This window comes from Cupressus sempervirens, chromosome 8 (genome assembly GCF_028749045.1).
Source record: "Cupressus sempervirens isolate cs-2001-9-10 chromosome 8, ASM2874904v1, whole genome shotgun sequence".
NCBI lineage: Eukaryota > Viridiplantae > Streptophyta > Pinopsida > Cupressales > Cupressaceae > Cupressus > Cupressus sempervirens.
This window is the reverse complement of record NC_143125.1, coordinates 306403471-306420263: the sequence shown is the minus strand read 5'-3', so window position 1 is coordinate 306420263 and position 16793 is coordinate 306403471. Positions and strand designations below refer to the sequence as shown.

General features: G+C 37.1%; 1 pseudogene; it reads right to left on the bottom strand.

Moving 5' to 3' along the window:
* LOC149542626 (aspartic proteinase nepenthesin-1-like) overlaps window positions 1-2689 on the bottom strand; it is a 117417-nt pseudogene extending 114728 nt beyond the window's left edge.
* Window positions 2690-16793: the final 14104 nt, after the last annotated feature.

Below are 16793 nucleotides of genomic sequence, written 5' to 3'. Positions count from 1 at the left end.
CATCAGAGCTATTTTCCATAAGATTTCCAAAATTTCAAAATTTTGTATCTCCCCTCTTGGCTATCAAAATTTATAGGTATTCTCCCCCTTACTAGTATCTCCCTTATATCTCCCTTAAAACATTTAACTCCCCTTTTATTATTTCTCCCCTTTTTTGACACTAATGTCAAAGGGTTCTAAGGAGTAATACCATACTTAGCCAAAAAATTACTATTTACCTCCATTATTGTTTTCAGAGTTGCATCCTAGTTCTCCAAAGCTATGTCAAGTGATTTGTGTTGGATGGCAGTCTCTACAGCAAGGTGTACAAGTCTATCTGGGGTAGAAAGATTTGGATCTTTCTTTAGGATTGTTTCTATGTATGCTTGCTCCTTGTGGAGGACCTCTAAGTGTGGGGTTATGGAGGACTAGATTTGCATCAATTTTTCCTTTATGTTTGCCTCCTCTACTGTTAATATAGGTAATTCCATTTGTGTGTGAAGCATTTGTGCAAAATGTTTCTCACTCTAAGCTAGATTTGTTGGAAGTTGCATGCTAGAAATCTTGAGATTTCTTTCCAAGCTCATTATTCTTTGGCTAGTCTCTTGTGTGAAGTTGGAAAAATCACACAGTTTGTTGTACAATGAGAAAGTTTTCCCAAGTAAAATTTTTAGTCTTTCTAGTTTCTTATCCAATTCAACTTGTGCTAATGCTATATCATTTGATATTTTCTCATTTAATTTGCCCTGGAATTTTTTTTCTGACCATTCCATTAATTTTACATTTGTGTCATGGTTTGCATTAGTCACCTGGTCAATTATATCTAATAGTTGTTTTATTATAAGCCTTGTTTCATCTGGTGACTACAACATGAAGGCATCCATGAAGATGTCATTTATCATGTTCAATGCTTGCCTATACTTGTATTCTCTTCTCAATACTTCTTGTCTCTTTCTCCTATATAGTGCACCTTGTATTTCATTTATCTTTTCTATGGTGAGGGTGTTGGATTCATAGGAGGGAATGATGATCTCTTTGTCAAGTTTAGGATCTCCATAGTGAACTATCCTGGCTACCTTTATAGAGCTTGAGCCTGGTGTTTGAACTTGTATTGATATCATATCAGTGCTCGGCTTCTGAAGAGTCTAAGTAGGAGTACAAGTTTTTGGTAATTCAACCAATGTCTATATTGCAGCTTGCTCCTCATCTCTTGTTTCTTCCTTATTTTCTTTTGATTTCCCTTTATCATTGACTATTCTTGTTTTCATGTATCTTCCCTTGTTGCTGCACTTGGCATCTAAATAGTTTCACTTGTTGCACTTGGTGGAGGTGGTGGCAGAAGCATCAAAACTTTAGTTCTAGTAGCTATGTATGTGAAAGGTGTTACCTTTGGCTTCACCTTTTCCCTTTGTGGTGCTGCTACTACTTTTTTTAGTTCATCTACACTCACCAATACAAGGCTTGTACACAATTGTGCCTATAGAGTAGATTGGTGAAGGATCTTTGAGAGATCCTCTATAGTAAGTGGATTGATGTTCTAAGTTGACTTATGAGTTACATCCTTTATGATTACTATTTCTACAGGTGTAGTAGTTGTGTGAAGAGGACTTGGAGGTGGAAATTGTGTGTCTTGCACACTCTATTCATTTTCTTGTTGTTGGTTAGTTGTTTCCATAGTTTCTTCTCCCTTTGTTGATTCCTCCTCTTCTTTCTCCTTATTCTCTTCTTCTCCTTTCTCTTCCTCACCTTTCTTTTCCTCCTCTTTCTTTTCTTCTTCCTTCTTCTCTATTTCCTCTACCTTTTGTTTAGCATTGGATTTTTCCTTATTGGTTTCCTCTACTTTATCATTAGTTATTTTATAAATTATTTTCCATATCTATGTGGATTTATTTACAACATCCTCAATTTTGTTCTGAAGGATGCAAAAGGCTCTGTATTTTTGTGCAAATTTCCCACTATGTTTCTTGTTTTCCTTGGTTATTTGAGCCTTTTTCATATCAAGATTCCCTTGAGCTAGGGTAGATTCTCTAATCTCCCTTTCCATCTTTAAACAATAATGTCATTTATTCTCAACTATCTCATATAGTTCCTTGGGCAAGTTCTAGAGGTGTGTTTTTGAATTTTGCCATCATGGCATACATAGATTCCTCTATTTTTTTCTACTCTTCCCTACTGAGCTTATTAAAATTAATAGACTTTAAATCATTTAAATCTACATTTTTAATCTTATTACAAAGTTTGTCAATTGCAGATTTAGGAGGATGGCTTACCACTTTAAAATAGTTAATGTCCTCTGACTCTATCCTTTCTTCATCATCTATATCTGGTTGAGCCACATACCTTATTCTTTTCTTGGGCTCTTTAGTAGCTTGTACAATGGCTTTGTTCTTTTCCTTTAATTCCTCTTTGACCTTTTGAGTAGATGCTCTTGTTGTGGCCCTTGTTTTTGTTGGCTTAGCTGGGGCTAGTTTGGTTGGAGTTGGCTTTGTGACCTTTTTAGGCTTGGGCTAAGCTATAGGCTGAGTTTTAGCCTTTCTCTTCTTTTTTTTGGTAGGTTTAGGTTCTTCCTTACCTTTTTCTCCCTCAACATCTTCCTCTTTGTCTCCCCTAAGAATTGGGTCAGCTCATCTAGCCCTTGCCCTTGCTCTTCTTCTTTACCTGCTTCACCTTCAATCTTTTCCCCAAATGTCTTCTTTATCTTTCTTACCATCTTGTCTTTCTTCTTGATGACAGAGGCTATTTTCAATTTATTCTCAACTTTGGACTTGACAATTTCATATGTCCCAAAGTGAGGAGCCTTCTTATCAATTTCTTCTTCTAGCAATCCTGCGATTGCTATTGAGGCTTCATCTATATCAAGCTCATATCCCAATGGCCTTAGCCATCTTACTCTTGGTATTGCTACTTGAATATAGGTATAATCAATGTAAACTAAGAAACATATGTCATTGACATGTTTCTCAACTAATGAGACTGGTATTCTCATTCTCTGCTTCATAGACTTCTTAAAGTCTTCAAAGTAACTAGTCATCTAAGCCTCAAAGTTGTCTACCATCTGATCAATGAACTCATTGATCTGTGTTACTACGGACTTGTTAGAATTGTAGTTCACCTTCCCAATTGAAGGGAATTCTTCCATCACATGAAAGAATATGCACATAAGAACTAAGCTAAATTTGCATTGAGCACCTTTTGATCTCCTTATATCTCCTAGGTTCTCATTAATTTTCTGCAACATAAGTTCTGCTAGATCATAGGTATGATCTTTCTTTACCAACTTATAAGCCACATCAACAGCTATGCAGGGTGTTGGTATTTTAAAATGCTAGAGGGTTTTCAATTATCCCCATGAGAATATGATATATCTAGGGGCAGCTAACTTCCATTCTCAACATATCATTTCAGACACAGGGCCAACTATAAGTCTTAACCCTTCTTCTACTTCAGGCTCTGCTAAACCTAGGTGGGTAGACCTCAGATTCAAATGATAATCTATTAAGAAAATTTTACCCTTATTTCTCCTAATGACTCATGAAATGACATAGATCTATAGTATCTAGATGCAAATCTATGAGACTCATAAGGTGAGTGAGGGTTAATTCTTTTTAGCCCACTACAAAATGTGAAGAACTGAATTTATTTTGATTTATAATTTTGATTTCAAAAAACCCTCAAATATGTAGCAGTAAGACTTTAATGATCCTATAGCTAACCAATGCCTAATCCATTGGGAAAATTCATGAATCAAATGTATACATATGGATATCTTATACTTATTTATATATTCAGATATATGATCTATCTATTCAACTTGTAAATAGACATCAATTCTCAATCTGAATCTCATTCTTACATGATATCCCCATCAGAAAACTTGCAACCCTGTTGATTTCCCTGAAGCATTTACGTAACCCCTTGAATCACAAGCAATAATGAGATAACATACAACCTTAAGGGACTACAACTACAACCTAAGCTCTATGTCAAAGATTATAAAACATTGAAGCCCACTGATAAAGGAGACAAGATTCAAGATGAAACTCAATCATTAGATATTCCTTGTATTAATTTTCTTGAAATTATACATTCATATGCATGAAATAAAAACATGAAAACACCTAACAAATCTAAACTATCTGTATTATCCTTCCTAATATTGTTCATACAATAGAGAATATGCTAAAGAAAATGGTTTCACAGTAAAACACTAGAACCCTGCTGGTATTACCCAGAGAAAATTGCCAACCTCTACAAAAGAAAAGAAGAATGGTAGATATAGGAGAAGAGTTCATTCCTGGATCTAATCTAAACATGACATCTGTCCACTTGGAAAACCTTCTCAATAGGTTAAAACATCTTTTTGATCTTCTCCCTCCGCTTGCATATCAAATCTTCAATCAGTTTTTTCTCCAAAAGCCCAAAATATCTAAAATATATGATTGAACAAATAACTGATTTGATTCATGATTTTTACTCATGGTAAAATGAAAATCAATTAAAATTTACTTCTAAAAACCAAGAAAACCCTTTAGAATCAATTTTCTTCACATCCCGACTTCAAAAAGCCTTCATATCTGCCTTTTATCTGATCCTGATGCTTCATGATGAATTTTGTTCATTCCCCTAAGAATGCCCCTAAAATTACAAATTTTCTTATGGAGCATACTGCTAAAGACCTGTGCATAATCTGACCTCAAAAATAGATAGTTCATTTCCTCTTGGTTCCAACGATATACTACACTGCCTATTTTGGACAAAAAATGCCCCTGTTATGGCCCTTTCAAAAATAGGCTTCTGGACTGAATTAGAACTTTTTAAATGAAAAATTAAAAAATTTATATAGTTATTGTATATATAACCTAAAATTTATTCAAATTTTTCCATTTGTGTTTGAAACTTCTGATTTCCACTTTTACATTCAATTCTTTACTTTCTCCCTCAATCTGTTGTCGCCATGTGGCAGGTCCCTATTGGCTTGGACCTATCTTGAAATATTTTTAATTCATTAATTAATATTAATTAATTAATCAATCTCTACTCATAGCATCAGAGGCTCTCAATTCTCCATTTATGCTCATACATTAATGATATTTTACTAATATCTTGTTGCACCCCGTAGCATCTCAAGCACAAATTTTTTACCTCTGATCTCATGAGCACCTTTTAAATCCTTCCTTAAGCTTTCATGCACACATGAGTTTATTAATATTTTAATAATATCTCCTAAATCCTGTAGCCCTAAGACCTTTGAAACATTCCTTTCCCGCTCTTATGCTTAGCCATCCCTTTACATTCATACGCGTCGGGTGTAACAATGAGGCTTCTTAAAATATCATTTACAACCTTACGGGTAGCTTGTTTTCTCCTAGCACTGGAGAGCCTAACAAATCAACTTTCACTCATACATGAGAGAGTAACCCTATAGAGGCTTGGATTTTCTCTCCACTCTTACGTTGGGCAAGCTTTCTCATAGGTGCATAAGGTCTTCACAATTCACTTCGCACTCTTACGTGACATTGCCATGTGGCACTTTCCTTTGCAACCATTTCCTTCATTAAAATTTACCAAACCTTAACATACCACCCACGAGGCCCACTGCACTTGGGCCCTGCCTTTTAAGAAGGCATCTTTCATGAAGACATAATGCAATGGATGTCTTGTTGTATTTAAATAGATAAAACCCTTTTCACATAGCAGATGTGGGATAAATCGCTTAACATTTTCCCTCCATGGTGACCTGGTCATGGACTCTTCTTCATGTGTCTTCTTTGATGTTGCAGGTTCTTTAATTTCTTTGTTCCCTACATTTTTCATCATATTGTGGGCATTTTTACATATTGCCCCTGCTCCATGGTGGCATTGACTATTCCAAAATGGCTCCCCAAGCTCTGAATGCCTTCCTCACTAAAACCATTGCTTTTTCAATTTGGTGCCTCCAACTGCGTCTCCAGACTTTCACACATGGACTCTTGCATTTTTTTTATTAACTATGTGAGCTTTCTATTTGGGCGCAGGTGTCTTTCTTTTCACTACCACCTATTCTCCTGCACTTTCTTAGCTGTGAGCTTGCGGCTCCCCTACAACCTCTGGCGTGGGTTATTTTAATGTTGCTCTTTTCTATTTATGTGGGCCCTTTTTAATTGATGTTGGTTTTGCTTAGCTAGCCTTGCTATATGTGTACTCCTCTTTTATCATGGCATGGAGCTAACTTTTATAGTGGTGTGCTTGATCTGAGCTATGGATGGCTGCTTAATTTGCCTTTCCTTAATGCCTCCTACTTCTTTTGAATTGTGTGTCCCCTGTTACTATCACCTTTGCAACCTTCTCTCACACATGCCCCTACTCTTTTTTGGAATTTTCAATCTCTCTTCATAATGCAGGGGGGACTCCTTATTACTTATGTGCAAGGTTGAATAGTGTTGACTGGCATGAGCTCTTTCTTTAGTACTTGATGTTTCCTTCCCACTCATTCATCGGCTGATGGTGTGAGTTTCTCCAATACTTTACACTGATCTTCATAAAAAATCCCCTGCCATGGTTTGCCTCTTGTGTTATTTTTCATTTTTATGGATAAAAACATATCACAACATTTATCCCCTCTTTGATGTGGCCGTTAGCAATGCAACTCTAGTAAATGACCACTTGCATTCTATATGTGAACCATGGGGATACCATGACTGAGAAGCCATCTTCACTCTATTTGGAAACATCAATGACAACTAATGATCCTGAAGCTCTCTTTTGACTTATGTGAGATATTATGTTTGTCATTATTGTAGTGACTCCATGATCTTCCATTGATACTTGAACTGGAGCTGATGAAGCCATGTCAGACTTAACAAGTTTGAATGTCATCTCTTTAAGACTTTACAAATGCAAGCCTCTTCTTGATGTTCTCATAAACAAAAGACCTTAAAAATATTATGCTATGAATAGGAACATTGAAATATCACAACTTTACATTTCATAGTCTAGTCTATTAAGATTATTTTGACTTCTCAAAACCAACTCAATCTGTTCCATATTATTCAGTATGCTGCCATTAGTCAGGCCCCAAGTGGGCCCAACTAAAAGAAAAATCATTTCTAAATGACTGAACCGACAAATTGATCCATTCATCACCTTAGACTAATTAAAATAAAGTTCAATCACTGAATCATCAAATAAAACTCGCTTTACCACTTATTTGCAAACTGTGAATTAGTGCTAGGAGGTCCTTTGACTGGCCTTAAAAACTGATCCAAACACCTGATCAAGCTTTGAAATCTGGCACATTGAATCTTTTTTCTGCATACTTGTATCATATCAAATCTTGTCTCATGAAAAATTTGGGGTCAAAAGATATTCGTTGTCAAAGTTGACCTTTCAGAACTTCCTGCAAGAAAACATGTTAGGAAACACTAAATTAGGTTCAGAATCGGCTTCAGAAACTGGGTAAACTAACACTTGGGAAGACAAAAACTGGGACACTAATTCACTATCATGAGGAGAGTATAAACTTGCAATTTGGGCTCATGAAAAATAACAAGATGCAAATGGAAAGTGGTCAAAGTAGACTACTTGGAATTAGCAAACTGGAAACATTGGCATAAATTTATTTTTTGCAAATAGAATTGACCTAGAAAAGTGTGCAAATGGATTCATCAAGACTTGAAAATCAGTACACTTAAAGTATTTTCAAAGGAAAACATAGTGGTACAATCTATTTGATCAAGGAAACCATAGATTAGGAATTATAACATCACGAACAGGGGTACCAAACAATCTGCACTTTATGACACCAGTAAAAAGATAGAAATTCCATTTGGAATCGAGTTTGAAAATTGATCAAACGGATTCATCATAAGTTGAAACTTGAAACATAACAAGTTTCTAACATCTACAATGTAACATAAAAGAAATTTTTACATTTTGGTCAACTAGGTCAAAATTATAACACGTCAAACAGGGCCTCCTAGAATCATGCACAATTTGCAAATGCATGAAAACGGTAACTGACCAACTTTGAGGGATTCAAAACCTAGTCAAAAAATTTTGAAATGACTCAAAATCTGAAACATAGGTTCTTAGATATGGACACTAGACACTCCCAAATTGGTGAATCAGAAAACACTTCTAGGTTTGAGATATTCAGATGCAAACATGGCTACATGTCGTTGTTTGACACTTGGTGAAAAATGCAGAATTAGGATTTGCTCAAAACGAGATTTCACAAAATGGCTCAGAATGGAAATTTAACTTCATGGAACAAGTAGGTATATTGAATGAAAGGTGCTAGAAGCCTTAAACACCTTATGGGGCTCAAAAGCACAACCGGGTGCATAGGCATTAAAAGTGTTTACAGGGCTTGAATTTCTTCAATGGTACTCAAAATTGACCATGCAATTTTTAGTCCCAATACAGGGTACGTTGTTGAGTCTACTGGATTGATAGAATTTATGTGAAATTATACTCATAGAAAAGTAAAGTAGGGGTTCATTCATAGTATCAATAGTCATTCCCCTATTATTCCATTTTGCACCAGTATTCTTCTCAATAACCTCCTTTTTGTCACTTCTCAAGGTCTTTGGCTAATCTAGGATTGGGAGATCAGTAACCCTATGCACTATCCTCTTAGTAAACTTGATAGGTCCTATCTCTAGCCAAAGATGTCCATCATGAATTTGACTCAAGACAATGCAAATCCATTTAGTTTTGAACACTATAGGAAAAACTAGGGTTTTGGTTAGACCCTTCTTTTCAACAATCTGGAACTCATCCTTCAATATCCCATTGTCACACAACTTATCATAGGCATTGAAGATTTCTAAGTCACCTATGGCACCAATTTTGTAGTTGTAGCACTTTCTTACATCTTGGACCATGACAACCTTGGGTGGAATGATAGATAATGCACCAGTTGGGTCGTTTTTATAGGCAACCTTAGGTATTGGTCTAAATTCAGGTTGTTTGAATTCATTTGTAACAAGTTGAATCTCATGATCTTTGTTTGCCTTATATTTTCTAGAGCTAGAGGCCATTTTATCGAACTAGGGCTTCAAACATATTAAAAATTGTATCTCTGCATAGCTCAGCACTTGATAAATACCTTTGAATTGATGAGTTCATGCTGAATTATTGTTAGAATTGATGTAAATGACTATTAGGTTGCTGCTTGATCATCACTTTTCTCTTCTTGTCTTTGCTCTACATTTGAATGGTGTGAAAATGAACAAAATTTGACCTTATACCTGTCAAAGACCTAGCATTAAATGCTTCATGTAGACAGCTGTAAACTTGGCACTTGAAGGTTTCAGTATAACTTGGCTCCCATTGTATTTCATTTACTCGACCTCCACTAGAATTCAACTTCACTCGACTTCAACTATCAGCTCGGCGGCTATTAGAAACTTAACATCCATTGGAGCTTTACTCGGCATCTAAGAGTAGCTCAGCAACTTCTTCAAAAAAATTCTTGGCATCTTTTCTTATGCAGATTTCTTCCTTGCAGTACTTCTTTATTCTTTGGAACTAATTTATGATTTGACTTTGTATATTTGTAGTGCCTCTCCCATTTGACTTTTCTAAGTCGTCCTGATGGATGCACCCTTCCTAATCTTTTGTTGTGATGGATCATGATTGTGACCCTGAGTGGTCTACACTGTTGAGGTGTTTGGATTTATGTTTTTTTATTAGTTGCGTTGATTATGCTTTTGACTGATCTTTGAGATTATGATGTGATTTTTGGTTCACTGAGGTTTGTGCCAGTGGTTACCAAGATCGAGGTGGTATCCTGAGGTTGTTTTGTGATTACCTTGAGCTGTGTGCAGAAATTGCACTATGTTCTTTTACCATGCTACACTGGACTAGGTTCCTGTAGTAGTGGTTAGTCATGTTTATGACTGTGTTTGCTTATGTGTTTTAAGTGCCTTATTAAATGCTTAAGTAATTAGAATGGATTGTTCATGTGGGATTATTTTGGTTATGTGCTGCGGACATTTACCTTGTTTTATTTTGATCTGAGAGATATCTGTTCTTATGTGATGTTTTACATTTGAGATGACCTGAGGGTCAAATGTTACTCTTTGATTCTAGTATCATAGATATTAGACTACTATGTTGTTCAGTTAATCATATTGCATGATGATGCCATTTTGAGATGACAGTGTGTTTTATGATGATATCTGGTTATCTGGTATTTGGACATACCTCTGATTTTGTTATTTGATGGATTTAATGCTATGGTTATTTACTTCATTCCTGCGTTGCTATGCCTTTTGCGAACATGAGTGATGTAAATAGATTATTTTAATATAATTAAATAAATGGTTAAAATAGGTGATTTAATGCATTTATTGCTTTGGCTATGTTATTATATGCAATTGCACTTGATCGTGTTGTTTAGTGTGCAGGATTTATATCCCTGGTAGTGGCACATGGAATTAGTGATTTAGCCATTCATATTTTACCAATGTCATCCTTGTATGGTCAACGTATCCTTAATTAAATGTTTAATTTAAAACCTTTCGGTGATTATTAAATCCAAACTCATTTGCATTATGTGATTAGACCAGTAAGCGTGTCTGTGCATTTAGAGGTTCGTATTGTCGCGAAAGTTGTTAAGGTGATTTCTGTGTTTTTGGGTTTTTGGGCTTTTTAATTTATTTATTTATATTTCTAGCAGCTTTGCCATAGATGAATTCCTATTTATAGGAATAGCCTATTTTTGTTTGGATCGATTCGGGGTTTAACTAGATTGGCCGGTTAAATGCCCTAATCGATTATTCACCCGAAAAGTGAATAAGTATCCAAATAGGAATTTAATTCCTCACTTCTCACTTTCAAATTGGAAAGTTGGAGAGTAAAACCCAAAAATCTTCTTCATCGGGATTTACTGTTTTGTTCATTGTGGGAGCTACGGGCGTGGGATCGTTGCAAGGTCGGGCTTGTTGGATCCAGCTCGGAGAAACCTTGGATTGCCATGATTTTCAGCTGCTTCTGCGAGATATTTATTTTATGGTTCAGATTCTCGTTTTGCCCTTTTGGCTGTGAGGTAGGACTTTCTCGTTTTATTGTTTCTGCTCCGTTTCAGCTTCTATTTTTGGTAGCCGTTTGTTTGGAGGCTGAGAACTAGTGTTCCCCTCCGTTTCTATATGTTAGTTCTACCCGGTTGGGCAGGTATAAACATTTTCCTATTTTTTGGGATGAGGGTTTGGGATTTTGCACCGTTATGCTGGCTGTTTTTGCATACGGTGTCCGATTTCATTTATTTTTGGATTTTTGGGGTTTTTGAACCCAAAGGCCAAATGGGTTTTAATTTTGAAATTTTTCTAAAATTTGGGATTTTTACCTCGTTTTGCGTGTCACCCTATTTTTTTGGGTTTTCTTGGCACAATGTGGGTAGTGGACTTGGATGATCTGTTTGGATATCAGTCATACCACTTTTGCACTTTTATGTTGCATTGGGATGCGTGTTGCATTCGTACTCCCGACATTGTGTTCGGTTGAGTGATTTTATACTTGTTATTGTTTCTTTTAGACCTTTGCTTTTGTTCGTGAATGCTAGGATTCGTGTAGAATCCATACTCTCGGATTGAGGCCGGTTGAGTGAGTTCATGATGTTTGGTCTTGTTGTATCATTGGGATTCGTGTGGAATCCATACTCTCGGATTGAGGCCGATTGAGTGATTTAATGATGTATGGTTTTATCGGCTTTGGGATTCGTGTAGAATCTATCCTTCCCGTGTTGCTTTCAGTTGGGTGTTTTCTTTGCATTATGTTCTCATTCATGTCCTTGTGTTATGATCTTCATGATGGTGGTGCGCCACACACGAGTACGTGCGCGTACATTTGTTGGGTGACTTGCAGGGCCCGATCTTTCGTGGATTTGCCGGAAGTTATGATCATTGGGGTTGGGATGGGAGTATGCATGCCCATGAGCACTTGTTGTAGGATGAGCATGGGTAGGATAGGGTAGCATCTAGAGGGGGCTTCTATCTCGCAGTTCAGTGTTCATGGCGCCGGAGGTTGACAGAGGATAAGAAGTTTTAAGCAAGTGATAACTAAATAAAATGTGTGATTGTTAATAAAACTTAAGATAAGTAAAATGTGCGAGCACCCGATTAAGTTCGAGGACACAATGTGTGAGCACCCATTTAAGTTTGAGGACACACGACCCAAGCTTGGGCTTTTTGATGCCAAGCGACTCTCCAGGATGTCAACCCCTACATAGTAGCCTATTGAGTGTCTGACCAGGACCTTTACTCCTTGCATTGTCTTAGGTTCTTAGTTCAGCCATCATACTGTCTGGCGTGAGTGTTAGCCTTGGATGTTGTGCTTTATGTATGTTTACGGTTGGATAATTATCTCCATCAGCATGGTGGGTGTGGACCTACGGGTGCCACATGGTTAGGAGGCGTAGCTACCTTTACCACTGCTAGGGATCGATGTACAGAGACGATCTTTTGTCCTAGTGCGATCATTGTTGGATGTCTTCACTTGGTACTTCGAGTTTCGGAGTATGCTTTCTTGTGATTTACGCTTTCATTGGGATGCTTGTATATCATGTTTAGATGATGTTATTTTATTTGGCGCATTCCCTTATTATGATGTTTAGCATATGATTAGATGCTGTGAATTATTGTATTAGCATATCTGTTGCTTATTGTTGTTTAGCATATCTGTTGCTTATTGTTGTTTAGCATGTGATAGGTGATGTTATCTACTGTAAGATTATCTTATGCTTTTCTACTAGCATGTTAGATTTCCTTATGCTTATATTGTTGCATGTTTTTAGTAGTGATGTCCCTATTACGACAATACCGATGACCTGGTCAGTGGCTTGGGATGTTACACGTGGGGGATGGCTAGGATCCATGATGGTCTTATGATGCTATTGACGGTTGGGAGGAACCGCGTACTTCGTTTGGTTGTTTTGTTCCTAAGATGTATTTCTGTACATTGCGATGTTGCTTTTGTTCTCTGTGATGTTTATTTCAGTGTGTTCTTTGATGATGTAGTTTAGATGGATAGATGTTCTCCTTTTTGTGTTGTTCTTGCACTCGAGTGTTCATTCCTCGAGCCTTCGTGTATCCGGTACTCCCCGGTGTGGAGGTTCTTTTGTCAATTTTTCCCCATTTTTGAGTTCTGGAAGTGTTTTTACTTTCTATGGGTGACATTTGTTCAGCATTGTGTGACACTAATAAAGTATTGCACGCCCATAGAAAGAATGTCGTATGATACTATAAAGTGTCGCATGCATTACTGGAGAAGTGTCGTACAACACTAGAAGAGTGTCACACGGCTTTATGAGAAATGTCACGCGATACTTTTCTAGTATCGCACGCCTTCTTGAGAAGTGTCGCACGTAGTAAGGGAGAAGTGTCACCCTCCCTTAGTGAAAAGTGTCGCATGCCTTTTGGTTAAAACTTGTGTGTGCCAACAGTGGGCACTTTTTGTAATGTTCTAATCTTTTTTAGAGTTGATCTGGATACCCTTTTTGGCATTCTTCAAGCCTATGTTGTTGCATTTTGAATTCAGGAGGTTTCTTTTGAAATTCAGTTTTTGGGTTTCTGTTGTAGTCCTTTGAGGTTTAAAATATATCGTTTAAGTATAAGTTGACATATATTTAATTCCTTATAATATGCGAAAAATTGTTTGAGATAGGTTTTAGACCTCTCAGAGATAAGTTATGGATTCTAGGAAATTCCAGGGCTTCAGAAATCCAGACTTAGCCAATTTTCAAAGCTTTAGGATTTCAGGCTTAGCAAAATTTTGGGATTTTGCATTTTACCCCAGCTTGGTGTTTTGTTAACGAGTGGTTATTTCTTGTGCCCTCATCTTGTTGTGGTGGTTGTTGGCTTTTATTTGGGTGTGTCAGTTGGGTAGTGGTGTTCAGAGATTCATTGGTTGCCAGGATTGTGTTGAAGTCTTCCATTGTGATCTTTGTGATCCCTGTATGATGTTGTCTTGTGCATTCATACTTGTAAAAAAAAAAAATATCTTGGCTTGATTTGAATCCTTGTTTCCAAGGATCTCCGGGTGGGGCATTACATCTGGTATCAAAGCCCATGTTCAAACATTGGGATCTCTGTGTTTATGTTGCCCATGTAGTTGTTGTTGCGTTGGTTGAGTGCGAGTGTCTTGGTGAGAACTCGTGATCTTTGTTGCTTTGGTATCTACTTGTGATGGTTTTGCTTGTCCAGTAGATGCAACTAGATGAGCATGTGGAGAAGGAAGTGAGTCTTCCTGGCTTTGTAGGTGGGATCGTTGTGCCTTGGTTGGTTGGTTGCTTGTATGACCCTTTTTGGATGGAACCATTGATTGGTGTCCATGTGTTGGCTTGTGTGCCTCTTTTTGTTTCTCCTTGGGGAGTAGGTGCATTGTTTCCCTGCTTTCTCCTAATTGTAAGTAAATGAATGAATCTTATTGTGATTCTTTATTTTGTTGTTATAATGATGAAATGGTTCCTTTCATTGAAAATGAGTGTTTATTGTGAATCATTGCAAAGAGTAGGTTTGCATTATATATTTGGGTTAATGACTTAAGTCCCCAATCTGATTATTTCTTAAGCTTATGTAAAACTGTATTAATTTGATGGATATTTAAATGTTGCATTGCATGGAAATTATTTCTTTTTGCATATGCATGAGATTACTGATGGTATACTGCTTGACGTGTGTGAGTGTATTCTCTAACATTGCTAGGAGGATGTATTCCTTAGCATTGTGTGGTGATTTATCCCTCTTGTGTGACTGTACTCAGTCATCACCTGTAATGTGATTTGTTTGATGCCTTATTTTATTTGGCTAGAGGTACTTTACTCATGTTGTTGGGCTAGCATTGATTTTTAGTATTTTCCTCTCTTGGAGTAGTCATCAAATTTTATCTATCACTCTCTTTGTGACAGTTGTCACATTTGACTTATTGTTGAAATGAGCTCTTTTGGTACTTACTGTTGGAATTGGCAATTCCCCCATTTGGGCTTTTTTTTATTTTGTTTCATGATGACTATACTGGATGTGTTTTACTGCTGCCCAGTTGTGTGTTGTGACTCTATCATGTTCATCTCAAACCTCTGGTAGTACGTTCAAGGGATAATATCATGGAGAACATGCTAGTGTGTCTTTATTAGATCTAAAGTTGTTATTGTAACTGAATGGTTTAAATGGTGATTAAACTTAATGTTATTTTTGAAAGAAATTGAAAGGTATGTACTTGTTCTATAGTGACTCTTGGACCCTTGCTTGAAAATCTTTCAGTTCATTATGCATTAGTGCTTATGTTATGCTTAATTAATGAAATTATGAAAGAGGAGTAATGATGGTCTCAATGTGTGAATTACCTTTCATTCCATGTCTTATGTTGTTCTGGGCATGTGTGTTCTTGTGTGGATTTGGACATTTCGTTTGTTGCTTGTCTTGGTGACCAAGGCTGTTGGTTTTTTCTTTGTTGTTTTTATTTGAGTGGTGGCTCAGATCGTAGGTCTTGGTCTCTCTCAGCTTCTTCATGTTGTAGTCCTTGTCGATATCTTTTTGATGCTTTTCAAATGGATTCAATCCGAGTCCGAACGTGAAAGCTATGGCTTCTAGAGTTGTTGTTTGTTGTTTCGAGTACCTTTTTGAGTAGAGGCCAATTCGATCATGACATATCATATTTATGGCCATTGGAGAAGTTTAACTCTTCATGTTATTCATAATGGAAGAGTATCTTGTCTTCATAATCTACTAGGTACTTGTTGGGGTTCGTGCTTGGGTTTTTTTTTTGTTTCCTATTGCACTAAACCACCCTTGTGAGGTGTAGTGTAGTTTGTGAGTGTTCCTTGCTCAGGGTTGATGTTGCCTTTTTATTTGGGAGTGACTCAGTTCTTTGATGTTTCTACATTCTCCTTTCTAGATGTTGACCTTGGCACATCTCCATATTCTTTCTCTCTTGAGAGAGTAAGCTAGTGTGGTTATGCCACTAGCTCAGTTAGTGTTCTCTTGTGAGTATGTTGATGGTTGGGGAAATTGTGAGTTCCCTAAAGCATCTTGGGCTGATTTTGTGCAGAGGTTGAGAGCGACTCCCTCTCATTCCTATACTCTGTAGTATCCTTCTCCCTAAGCTTATATCTTCGTGTGGATTGTCTCAATCAAGTTTTCTCTTTAACTATTGACTTGAGGCTAGAGATTGAGTTTAGTGATAGTTTGGGTGTAGTTTTCCTAGCATGTGCTAGAGGGACATGGTATCATTGGACACATGTTACCATCTTGTGAGTTGGTATGCAGACATTTGATAGTTGTGTCCACTGACGAAAGTCTTTGAACCTTGTGAGAAGGTGATATCTTGTTTGGTTGGGTTGTGTTACCCTAGTTTCCAGTGGTAGTTGAGCTTTTGTGCCGTGGTGAGACGTCGTGCTCCTACACTTGGTGGTGAGTAGTCTTTTGGAGTGTGTCCTTTTGTTGGTAAACTTTCATCCTCTTTGTTCTAAGGGTGAGTTTAAGTAGATTCCAGAATGATCATGTGTGACATGATAGTATTCTTGATATTTTGGGATGGTATTTCCCTATGATTCCAACTTCTGTTGGAAGTGCATTGTGTTTTGACCTAGTTTTGTGGTCATGTGGTAGGTGCATGTTTTGTTGGGCACCTGTTGACAAGGTAGAGTGGCTTGTTCCTTACCTTGTATTGTTGATTTTATGGCTAGATGGTTTTTCCTAGCGCATAGAAGGTTCCTTGTTGGAGGACCTTGTGTCTATGTGACACCCATTCTCTTGTGGTTAACCCATTTGGGGGTTAACATGATGGTTTGAGAATGTTCGAGTGTTTTGGGTTTGACTTGTATGGATTTTTTGAGT